The 12,641-nt window shown below is 43.9% G+C and overlaps 1 protein-coding gene and 1 long non-coding RNA gene across 2 annotated transcripts in view; one reads left to right on the top strand and one right to left on the bottom strand.

Moving 5' to 3' along the window:
* Nucleotides 1-12,641, bottom strand: part of ARHGAP35 (Rho GTPase activating protein 35) — a 147,278-nt gene that overhangs the window by 90,760 nt on the left and 43,877 nt on the right. The window lies entirely within an intron of this gene.
* LOC144337245 (uncharacterized) lies at nt 10,463-12,152 on the top strand. Its single transcript, XR_013410047.1, has 2 exons — nt 10,463-10,580; nt 10,963-12,152. It is a non-coding gene; the product is annotated as an uncharacterized LOC144337245 (long non-coding RNA).

Here is a 12,641-nt window from a genome sequence, read left to right as displayed (position 1 = left end):
TTCTGATATCCCAGAAAGCCAAACCCTCTATGTAATGTGACTAGATGTAGTATGCAAAAACTGACCATTTTAAAAAGAAAAATCTCTATGACTGTAGGCAATTGTCTCCAGATAATGGCATGTTCCTAAAGATGCCATGTTCTAGAATTCAGCAGGAACAAGCAGGGTATCCATGGGAAAGAAAAACAAATCTTCCCCATCCTCTACTTTTCTAGGCAATTGCTTACATAAACAAAATTACAAGATGCTTATGCATTATCTAAAGCATGTTTACATACATCCTCTGAAATACCTAACAGGAAATATCTGTACAAAAATCAATTACTCTGTAATATGCACATATAATTTTGTTTCAATCCATGAAGACACTTAGGTTTAACAGAGCCTCAGACAGGAGTGCTGATGAAGGGTTAAGGAAGTCATGGGTCCTCATCTAACAGAGTCCTTCTCTATCAATTCCTGACCCCAGGGTCTGTCAGGTCTTAAGGTCACCAATCTTGAAATGCAACTTGGTAGCATCTGTCCTACTTAAAGTGACTGCTGCATGCAACTGGCAAGTCATCCCTTGTCTGTGACTCAATTGTTCTCTGTAAAGTGGGTCTGACGTCTATCCCTTCACAGAAATCTGAAGGAAAAACAAAACAAAACAAAACACCAGCCTGCTCTCAAACCTCAAGAAATAAAGATACTGGCTCTATTTTGAAATGAACTAAAATGTATTATCCATTCAACACCTTGGTTATACTTTTTAATGGCATATTTTCATTTATTTGAAGGCTGCTAAAGAAAGCAACACTCAACTCTGAATAATGTAGAACTGATTATTTTATTTTATGAGATGGATTCTTGCTCTGTCACCCATGCTGGAGTGCAGTGGTGTAATCATAGCTCACTACAGCCTCCACCTCCTGGGCTCAAGTGATCCTCCCACTTCAGCATCTCAAGTAGCTAGGACTACAAGTGCAAGCCATCATGCCTGGCTAATTTATTATTATTATTATTGTTTTTTTTTTTTTTTTTTTTTGAGACGGAGTCTCGCTCTGTCGCCCAGGCTGGAGTGCAGTGGCCTGATCTCAGCTCACTGCAAGCTCCGCCTCCCGGGTTCACGCCATTCTCCTGCCTCAGCCTTCCGAGTAGCTGGGACCACAGGCGCCCGCCAGCTCGCCCGGCTAGTTTTTTGTATTTTTTAGTAGAGACGGGGTTTCACTGTGTTAGCCAGGATGGTCTCGATCTCCTGACCTTGTGATCCACCCGTCTCGGCCTCCCAAAGTGCTGGGATTACAGGCTTGAGCCACCGCGCCCGGCCCTATTACTATTGTTATTATTTAGAAATGGGGTCTTGCTATGTTGCCCAGGCTGGTCTCAAACTCCTGGCCTCAAGCAACCCTCTCACCTCAGCCTCCCAAAGTGCTGGGATCATAGGCATGAGCCACTGTGCCCAGTCACGACTGATATTTTTAAACCCAGAATGCTGCTGATCATTAAAATAGCTACAAAAAATGAAAATCAGCTGGCACGGAAGTGGTTAATTTTGGGACACCTGGTAACCTTCCACGTGTTAGAAACCTAATAAGTTTCTTGGTGTAAGTATACTCTTCTTAGCTTTGATGTCTGGATAATGCAGTTTTACTAGTTCCTCAATTGGACTGAATTACACGGTAAACAAAGACTGTTATAAATCTAAAAACGTCTCAAACACTCGATTTAAAGGAAATAACTTTAAGTGCTTGGTCACAAATACATTCAACTTTTCTAAGAGGTGGGTAAAAAAAATTAGCTGAGTCACTAAATTTAATGATCTGAAGGCCACAAAGAAAGAGAAAGTAGGAGACAGGGCATATCCAAGACTTCACAATGTCTAATTTAGAGTTTAAATCTGATGGGAGCCAGTGTTCTCAGCGGGCAACTAAGATACACAACAGAATCTGAATGTCCATTCTAATAATTTTCCAATGCTAATCCTTTTTAAATGGAAGAGTTAAAACAGAGGGGAAAAAAAGGATCCTTTAAAAATGGTAACTACTTTTATCTTTGAGCTTTATAGAGAGATTTACATTAGAAAAATAGAAACACAGGACTTCATAGTTTCCCATTTTATGCCATGAGTCAACTACTTCAGAGAGGAAAATACTTCAGAAGTATTTTGGTTTCTCAGTCACAAATACATGCTGTAATAAAACATAATGCAAATATCTATGTGCCTTCTTCAAACTGTCACCAAGCATCTAGAGTTGTTTGTGATTTGTTTAATCAAGACACAAGCTCCCCACCAGAGTGCCTCAACTGGAAGGTAGAAGGAGGGTGTTTTCTTTTTTAACACCTCTATGAAACACCCAGGGCAAGAAGCGGTAACATTTCCAAGATAGCACACATTTTTGTAGGACCTAGAAATGCCATCGTGATCCCAGATTTACTACGACTGGGAAAGTTCATACTGTCAACAGCTCTATCGGCATATGCCTGGAAGTGTGTGTATCACCCTTCCAACCCAGCAACCTCATCCCTCTCTCCCCAAAGTAGACATTTGTGTGCTCCGTAATCTAGAATGCTCCCTAAGACACAAGTCTTCCACCATTATCCATAATCAAAATTACCATCTCCACCTGAGAATATTCAACAACTTTTGAAACACATTGAGTTTCAAATAATCACATACAGAACACCACCAACTAATAACAGTATAAGGAAATAATTTCATACAGAACTACAAGCAAAGAAAGTAAAATACTTGTTATCACAATTTTCCTTAATCTCAATAGCGGAAAGAAACGGAAATATACATCGTAACGGAAAGCAAAAAAGCATTCTCTAAACCTCCAAAAACCTCGTATTTCTCAACATCTTACATTTCTACGTCTTCAAACCTATGAATTCCCACTACCAGCTGGTTAAAATGTTTGCATTTGGTAGATACTTGAAAAGACTCAGTTGTGGGTTGGGAGAGGTGGAACAAGAACTATTTCTATGTAGGAAGCACTTTCCATGTCAGGTAGGCATGGAAGTTTTCCAGAGGAATGTATTAATACTTACCAAATAGGCCAGGAAGGATGGGATATAAAAGTTTCAACAAGAAGAGAACACGGCCAGGTGCGGTGGCTCACACCTGTAATCCCAGCACTTTAGGAGTCCAAGCAGGCAGATCATGAGGTCAGGAGATTGAGACCATCCTGGCCAACACGATGAAGCCCTGTCTCTACTAAAAAAAATACAAAAAATTAGCCAGATGTGGTGGCGGGAGCCTGTAGTCCCAGCTACTCGGGAGGCTGAGGCAGGAGAATGGCGTGAACCCGGGAGGCGGAGCTTGCAGTGAGCCGAGATTGTGCCACTGCACTCCAGCCTGAGCAACAGAGTGAGACTCTGTCTCGGAAAAAAAAAAAATAAATAAATAAATAAAAGAAGACAACACTGGCTGGGCGTGGCGGCTCATGCCTGTAATCCCAGCACTTTGGGAGGCCAAGGCAGGTGGATCACCTGAGGTCAGGAGTTCGAGACCAGCCTGGTCAACATGGTAAAACTCCGTCTCTACTGAAAATACAAAAATTAGCCAGGTATGGTTGTGGGCACCAGTAATCCTAGCTACTTGGGAGGCTGAGACAGGAGAATCACTTGAACCCTAGAAGCGGAGGTTGCAGTGAGCCGAGATCGTGCCACTGAGCTCCAGCCTGGGCAACACGAGTGAAATTCCATCTCAAAAAAAAAAGAGAAGGGAATACTATTCTCTGGCTTATTAAACCACTGAATTTAAGCGAAACATTTTCTTAAAACCCAATGCTTCCATTTTCATATTAATAAATGTTAAAGTAAACTTCTTTAGGGTTTTTGTTTTGTTTTTCCTTTTGAATAAAGATAAATTAGAGCAGAAAAGTTGGAAGTGGAGTCCAAGGTCCTTATTCATCCAATTCATTCATCTGTAAAATCCAGATGAATTTAGAGAGAACCTTAATTAGTAATATGCAAAAATGATGTGTTAGGGCATTTAGGTGTAAAAGGGAATTATAATCTTTTTGAATCTGAGTGAGATATAGAGGGCATTTTCATTTTCTATGTATGATTTGTCAGAATCTGAAGCAATCCCCTTATTCTACTCATCTGTTTACCACATGAAGAGTATCTTACAGAAGGATTCCATCAAACTCAACAAGGACAACAGAATCTCTAAAGCTGAGTAAAAGAGAAACATCCCCATTTGATAGATCTAGTTATACAGCAGCTAAATTCCCTCCTTCCTGCATATTTCAGAATGTTAATCATTTTTGTATTACCCTAATCTTTGAAATTAAGGACTGAACTGTCCATCACCCAAATGAAATGCATACTCACATAGCAAAGACAATGTGATCAAACAAAAGGAACGGGTACTGTCTTTGCTGACAAGGATCTTATAATTTACTTGAGACACAATATTTACACTTAAAAAAATAGCCAAACCATAAGACAACAAATGATACAGACCATTTCCTGGGATCCAGAGAAAGAAAAATCATTCAATCTGGAGTAAGTGAGAAAGACATCAGGCAGAAGTAAAATTTGAATTGGTCCTTAAAAGACTGGCAGAGTTTGGAGAGGTGACATAAAAGGCACGAATAATAGTGACTAAAATGGGAAAGCACTAAACGGGTTTTGGGACAGATTGACTGAAAAAGGGTTTCCAAGAATGGGAGACAGAAGATGAGATGGGCAGTCGGGGCTCAGATTACCAACAAGCTGTATGTTTACTCTGAGAATCAAATATGAAAATAATCGAGCGGGGCGCAGTGGCTCGCACCTGTAATCCCAGCACTTTGGAAGGCCAAAGTGGGAGGACTCCTTGAGCCCAGGAGTTCAAGACCAGTGAGAACCCTTCTCTACAAAAAATTTAGGCAGGGCACAGTGGCTCACACCTGTAATCCCTAAACTTTGGGAGGCTGAGGTGGGTGGATCACATGAGCTCAGGAGTTCAAGACCAGCCTGGGCAACATGGCAAAACCCTTTCTCTACAAAAAAATACAAAAAATTAGCTGGGTGTGGTGATGCACACCTGTGGTCCCAGCTACTGGGGAGGTTGAAGTGGGAGGATCACTTGAGCTCAGCAGGCAGAGGTTGCAGTGAGCTGAGACTGCACCACTGCACTCCAGCCTGGGCAACAGAGTACAACCCTGTCTCAAAAATTTTAAAAATTGGCCAGGTGTGGTGGCTCACGCCTGTAATCCCAGCACTTTGGGAGGCCAAAGTGGGTGGATCACTTGAGGTCAGGAGTCTGAAACTAGCCTGGCCAACATGGTGAAACCCCATTTCTACTAAAAAAACAAACAAACAAACAAAATTAGCTGGGTGAGGTGGTGCATGCATGTAATCCTAGCTACTCAGGAGGCTGAGGTGGGAGGATGGCTTGAACCTGGGAGGTAGAGGTTGCAGTGAGCCAAGATCGCACTACTGCACTTCAGCCTGCGCAGCAGAGTGAGACTCTGTCTCAAAAAAAAAAAAAAAGAAAAAAAGAAAATAAAAAATTAACCAGGCATGGTGGCATGTGCCTGTGATCCCAGTTACTTGGAAGAGTGAGGCAGGAGGCTTGCTTGAGCCCAGAAGTTCGAGGTTACAGTGATCTATAATCACATCACTGCACTGTAGCCTGGGTGACAGAGTTAGATACCATCTCAAAATAGTAATAATAATCTTTTACCCCATTGAGTTATTTATTGTTAGTACACTGCTACCTCAACTACTCACCCAACAAATTAACACAGTCTAAGGAGTTAATCATCTTACATAAACGAAAACTCCATTTGAATATAGCAATTATATGTCTACCTTTCAGTCCAATGCAAATTAAAATAACAACATTGAGCTGGGTGGTGGCTCATACCTGTAGTCCCAGCTACTTAGGGGGTTCAGGTGGGAAGATCACCTGAGCCCAGGAGTTCAAGGCTGCAGTGCACCATTATCACATCTATGAAAAGCCACTTCACTCTAGCCTGGGCAACACAGGACCTACTTCTAAAACACATAAAATAATAACATTGTGGGGATGGTATGCAAAACCAGGATTTGCAAAGGGAAAAAAGAAAGTGACATTTGCCCAGAACAGTGTTGGTGGGGTGGTTGTTCCCACTAGCATAGGCTGCATACACGTATACTTACCCCTACCCAATGTGAGAGGAAGATTTCCTCTTAGCCACGGAATCTCACTATATCCCTAGGGCTCTGGGTACAGGCAATCTCTAAAATGGGTCATGTGGATCTTTAGAAAGACTGATTTAAGTGTTTGCCTATCTGGGCTTGAAACACGTGGTCTCATGCAACAGATTCTTGAATATTGATTACGTGCATTCAGCTCTCACTATACCCTCTATAAATTCAATGTGCAGCACACTCCAGAAGACCGAAGGAAACCACAAAGGGATCAGTAGACTTTCAAGGGCTAGTAACTCACATGCCTGTTTTGAAAATAATCTGGCCTAAAGTTTTTTTGTTTTTGTTTTTTAAATATGGTCTCACTCTGTTCCCTAGGCTGGAGTGCGGTGGTGCAATCACAGCTCACTGAAGTTTTTGTTTTTTAAATATGGTCTCACTCTGTTCCCTAGGCTGGAGTGTGGTGGTGCAATCACAGCTCACTGAAGTTTTTGTTTTTTAAATATGGTCTCACTCTGTTCCCTAGGCTGGAGTGTGGTGGTGCAATCACAGCTCACTGAAGTCTCAACCTCCAGGGCTCAGGCGATTCTGCCACCTCAACCTCCCGAGTAGCTAGGACTACAAGTGCATGCCACCACGGCTGGCTAATTTTTTAAATTTTTTTGTAGAGACGGGGTCTCACTATGTTACCCAGGCTGGTCTTGAACTTCTGAGATCAAGCGATCCTCCCACCTCAGCCTCCCAAAGTGTTGGGATTACAGGCGTCAGCCACACCACTCTTGGCCCTAAAGTTAATTTTTAAAGAGTAGCTATGAAAGATTTTCTGACATTCCATTTATACTTTTTGCAAATGTCTCCCCCGCCCCTCTTGATTTGTCCTCCCCACCTTCATGCAATCCCTGCTTAAAGGTTCTTCGGATTCCAGGGTAGAAAAACAGAACTATGTTGCTACCTTACCGTCCTAGCCAGCCCATACTAAATACAGCAAGTAGCCCATTTTTCCCCTGCCACAGTTCTCACCCTTCCAGGCTTGCAGAACTCTACAGGCTGGTCCCAAAGAAACAGAATTTCTAAGCTATGTTATCCACAGGATGAAATCAAATTCCCCTGATGAATAAAGGGAGCCGCTTTTAGCCAAAGTACTTCCTTAAGCTTTATCCTCAGCAGCTTTCTACCAGGTAACTATGGAATTCTAATTAAGCTATCTGATCAAAGTATAAAGCAAATATAAACAAAGACAAAATCAAAGCTAAGAAGTCTTTCTCACTGATTTAGCATAATTTCTGAGTTTATATTAAGAAAAACAACAACAAAAACCAGGATTCCGATAAGCTGCAAAAATATTCTACGTCAAAGCGAATACAAAACCAAGGCAAATTCGAAATTGGAGGCACTCCAATAAGCCTAGGTATCACAGCATAATTACTATTACCACAGTGAGCCGAGATTCTTACCAAGTCAAAATACAAAAACACAGCCGAGTCTCACCTTTGAAATTTCCTGGCATTAAGACCAATTTTATACTGATTTTTGAAATGGTAAGTAAAACCTATAAAATTATTCCAGCAGTTGCTTCTAAGCAGTTCTAATCTATTAATTGTTTTAAACTCACTAGGAAAAAAGTTCTTTTTGAAAGAACATTCTCTATATAAATGTCCCTGATGCAAGAAGAGTGGAGGCTGCGTCCAGCCAAATGTGCCTCGCCAACAAAGGACAGTGCTGAAGAAACAGGCATTTCTGTCCATTGGGAAAAATGGGTCAGCTTATTTTCAAGTCCAACAGTAAGCCTTGCTATTCCCTGATGGCATGTTAGGATGACATGAGGATTTCAGCCCATTATTTCTAATTATTCTTCACTATTCATTTGCATTATTCTGTAAACTGCCAGTCCTAAAACAGGTTATCGCAAGTAATAAAAGTTATACCACATGTATACCCTTCTTTTAAAAAGGACGGTTGGCTTTTATTTTACCTAATGCACCTGTAGTGAAGCTAAGACCAAGCTAAGAAGCTAAGAAAAAAGGGCCGGGCGCGGTGGCTCACGCCTGTAATCCCAGCACTTTGGGAGGCCGAGGCGGGTGGGTCACGAGGTCAGGAGATCAGGACCATCCTGGCTAACATGGTGAAACCCCATCTCTACTAAAAATACAAAAATTAGCCCGGCAAGGCGGTGGGGGCCTGTAGTCCCAGCTACTTGGGAGGCTGAGCCAGGAGAATGGTGTGAACCTGGGAGGCGGAGCTTGCAGTGAGCTGAGATCACGCCACTGCACTCCAGCCTGGGCGACAGAGGGAGACTCCCTCTCAAAAAAAAAAAAAAGAAAAGAAAAAGAAAGAAAGGAACAGAATGAATGGAACCAACATCTAAATCCAGCAAATTCTAGTAGGGAACAATTTGGATTTAGAGATTAAAGAACTACAGATTCACATTAGCAAAATAAATATCATCTTTCCATTTTCTGGCCTCCAAATTTACTTAAATGCTCGCCTTATTTCAAATGAAGTTAAAAACAGAGGTATGAGAGAAATGAAAAAATGAACAGTTACAAGGCAGAACATGAAGAGGGTCCTGGAATCAGCACATACTTGTGCCCTAGGGTCAATTAAACATACTCATCATATTTGAAAATCCGCTAAATTGAGGCTGTTTGTTCCTACCTTCTAGAGATGAATATGAGTTAATAGGTTTAAAATTAAAAGGATTTTTTTGAATGAAAACGTTACATGTGGGCACTATTAACAAAAATTTGGAGGCCGGGCGCGGTGGCTCAAGCCTGTAATCCCAGCACTTTGGGAGGCTGAGACGGGCAGATCATGAGGTCAGGAGATCGAGACCATCCTGGCTAACACGGTGAAACCCCGTCTCTACTAAAAAATACAAAAAGAAACTAGCCGGGCGAGGTGGTGGGCGCCTGTAGTCCCAGCTACTCGGGAGGCTGAGGAAGGAGAATGGCGTAAACCTGGGAGGCGGAGCTTGCAGTGAGCTGAGATCTGACCACTGCACTCCAGCCCGGGTGACAGAGCGAGACTCTGTCTCAAAAAAAACAAAAACAAAAATTTGGGCCAGGTGCGGTGGCTCACACCTGTAATCCCAGCACTTTGGGAGGCCGAGGTGGGCGGATCATGAGGTCAGGAGATCAAGACCATCCTGGCTAACACGGTGAAACCCTGTCTCTACTAAACATACAAAAAATTAGCTGGGCATGGTGGCGGGCGCCTGTAGTCCCAGCTACTGAGGACTGAGGCAGAAAAATGGCTGAGGCAGAAAAATGGCGTGAACCCGGGAGGCGGAGCTTGCAGTGAGCCGAGATCGTGCCACTGTACTCCAGCCTGGGCAACAGAGCGAGACTCTGTCTCAAAAAAAAAAAAAAAATTATTATAAAATATTTCTTATTCTTAATATTTTTTATTAAGAAATAATATTCTTCTTTTTAGACAGAGTCTCACTCTGTCACCCAGGCTGGAGCACAGTGTGGTGTAATCACAGCTCACTGCAGCCTCAATCTCCCCAGGATCAGGTGATCCTCTCACCTCAGCCTCCAGAGTAGCTGGGACTACAGGTGTGTGCCATCATGCCTGGCTAACTTCTCTATTTTGTGTAGAGATGGGGTGTTACCATGGTGCCCAGGCTGGTCTCGAACTCCTGGGCTCATGCAATCCACCCACCTCAGCCTCCCAAAGTGCTGGGATTGCAGGTGTGACCCCCTGCACCCAGCCAAAATATTATTTCTTATTCAAATATTTACCATCTGTATTTGAAAGCAGCATTTTGGATTCCTGCTTTGAGACTAAGGAGACAGGACAGAAAAAGGACCATTGGCTTTTATTTTAGCTAATGCATCTGTACTGAAGCCAAGGCTAAGAAGCTAAGAAACAGAATGAATGGAACCAAGGAAAATACTAACTACAAAGTGGAGCTTCTGTTCTATTTCTGGACTTGGGTAGTGGTTATATTGGTATTCACTTTATAGTTGTTCACACCGTACATACTTTATACACTTTTCTATACACTCTCCCGCTTCTACACTAGGCCCCTGCCTGGGGTCATGTCAAACAGGTGACTCTAATCCTGGCTGCATAGCAAGATAGAAGAAATACAGAGAAGCAGTGCCCTGGGGAACCCTGGATAGAACTGGCACATTTTAAGGCTCAACAGGTGGCATGTCAGACCTTTCACCCTCAAGAAAGCAAGTCCAATTTGATCTGTTTCTGTTTATTTTTATGAGACAGGGTCTCACTCCGTCACCCAGGCTGGAGTAGAGTGACACAATCATGGCTAACTGTAGCCTTGATCTCCTGGGCTCAAGCAATCCTCCCACCAAGCCTCCCGAGTAGCTGGGCCACCATGCCCACCTAATTTTTTTAATTTTTATTTTTTGTAAAGACAGGATCTCACTATGTAGCCCAGGCTGGTACAGAACTCCTGGGCTCAAGCAATCCTCTCGCCTTGGCCTCCCAAAGTGCTGGAGTTACAGGTGTGAGCCACCTTACCTAGCTTTTGATCTGTTTTGTATGTTTGTGTCCCATGTTAAAAAAAAAAAAAAAAGTGGATGGGCACAGTGGCTCACGCCTATAATCCCAGCACTTTGGGAGGTTGAGGCAGGTGAATCACGAGGTCAGGAGTTCAAGACCAGCCTGGCCAAGATGGTGAAACCCCATCTCTACTAAAAATACAAAATTAGTTGGGCACAGTGGCTCACGCCTGTAATCCCAGCACTTTGGGAGGTTGAGGCAGGTGAATCACGAGGTCAGGAATTCAAGACCAGCCTGGCCAAGATGGTGAAACCCCATCTCTACTAAAAATACAAAATTAGTTGGGCACAGTGGCTCACGCCTGTAATCCCAGCACTTTGGGAGGCTGAGGTGGGCGGATCATGTGAGGTTAGGGGTTCGAGAACAGCCTGGCCAAAATGGTGAAACACTGTCTCTACTAAAAATACAAAGAAATTAGCCAGGCATGGTGGCATGTACCTGTAGTCCTAGCTACTCAGCAGGCTGAGGTACCAGAATCATCTGAACCTGGGAGGCGGAGGTTGCAGCAAGCCGAGATCGCGCCACTGCACTCCAGCCTGGGCGACAGAGTAAGACTCCGTCTCAGGTGCGGTGGTGAAAAATACAAAAATTAGCCGGGCGCAGTGGCAGGCACCTGTAGTCCCAGCTACTCGGGAGGCTGAGGCAGGAGAATCTCTTGAACCTGGGTGGCAGAGGTGGCAGTGAGCCGAGATCGCACCACTGCACTCCAGCCTGGGTGGGTGACACAGCGAGACTCCAACTCAAAAAAAAAAAAAGAAGTTTTAAGTTCTACTTTTAGTAGAGATGAGGTTTCACCATCTTGGCCAGGCTGGCCTCGATCTCCTGATCCACCCATCTCAGCCTCCCAAAGTGCTCAGATTACAGGCATGAGCCACCATGCCAGATCTACAGTTGTTGTTTTTTTTTTTTCTCCCAAAAAAGAAGTTAAAAAAATTTCATGGTTCAAAAAACCATTCAATGCTCAGACATTTGGTGTTCTAATTTCCAAGCTAGGCCAGGAGACAAGAGGCTTGTAATCTGTCCCCTAAACCTTTTCTTCTCCTCCTCTCATTTGGTAAGCCCATCCAGATTAGTAACTGAGACAGAGAGAAAGGAAATAACTCAGCTAGATAGACACGAACCCCAGTTCAGAACCCATGTCTCCTGACACCACCCCCAGCTCTTGTCCCTCCACTCCCCCCACTGCCCTGGCTAGAGAACAGGAACGCGGAGCATAGGCACATATGGCAGGAGATGCTGAGGGCAAGTCTGTGGAGGGCCCTGACATGCTAAAGACAGTCTGGACTTCATCCTCTGAGGAACCACAGGCTTCTGAGCAAGAATGGCTTGGTCAGGACCGGACTGGAGAAAGGAATTCTGAGAGTGATCTGTGCCCTCTCCCCCGCCACCTCTGTCCTGCTATTTCACTCTCATCCACTGGATAAACACTTCCCATGTAAAGGCCAACTCCAACCTGGTCATAATAAGCACTAGGAAAAACAACTGCTTTACGATGGAATCACGGAAATGCTGACACAGTGGTGGTGTGAGATGCTCCTTTGAAAAGCCTTGTCAGGCCCAGTCTTTGTAATTTCGCGGTGGCTCACAGGAAGCGCCTGGGAGCCAGATGCTTTCTGCCTGTGCTCAAGGCCGTAATTTCCTTCCCATACTTAAACCGATGACCCTGTGTCTCGCTGACAGGGGAGTCAGCCAAGGGAACAGGGCAGATAAAGAAGCAGCAAAATCTGAGGAAAACTGGCTGATTTGAAAAAAAATTCCTAAGATTCTTCTTGAGATGAACAACTAGGAAGACTTCCAGATGCACATGATCTGCTGTCTCTGAATGAAAGCCGCTGGAAGGCAGGCCAAGTTGGGAACGCTGGCAGCCAGCTCCCTCACGTCACAGATGCGGAAGCTGAAGGGGAGAGGGGAGGGCAGTCCCAGAAGCTGCTGTCAGAGCTGTCTATGTGCTAAGAAGGGCTTCGCGCCCACTTCCCACCCCCATCCCAGTGCTGTCTCTCCAC

This window comes from Macaca mulatta, chromosome 19 (assembly GCF_049350105.2).
Source record: "Macaca mulatta isolate MMU2019108-1 chromosome 19, T2T-MMU8v2.0, whole genome shotgun sequence".
NCBI lineage: Eukaryota > Metazoa > Chordata > Mammalia > Primates > Cercopithecidae > Macaca > Macaca mulatta.
The sequence above is the reverse complement of the archived record's forward strand: the minus strand, read 5'-3'. Positions and strand labels throughout refer to the sequence as shown.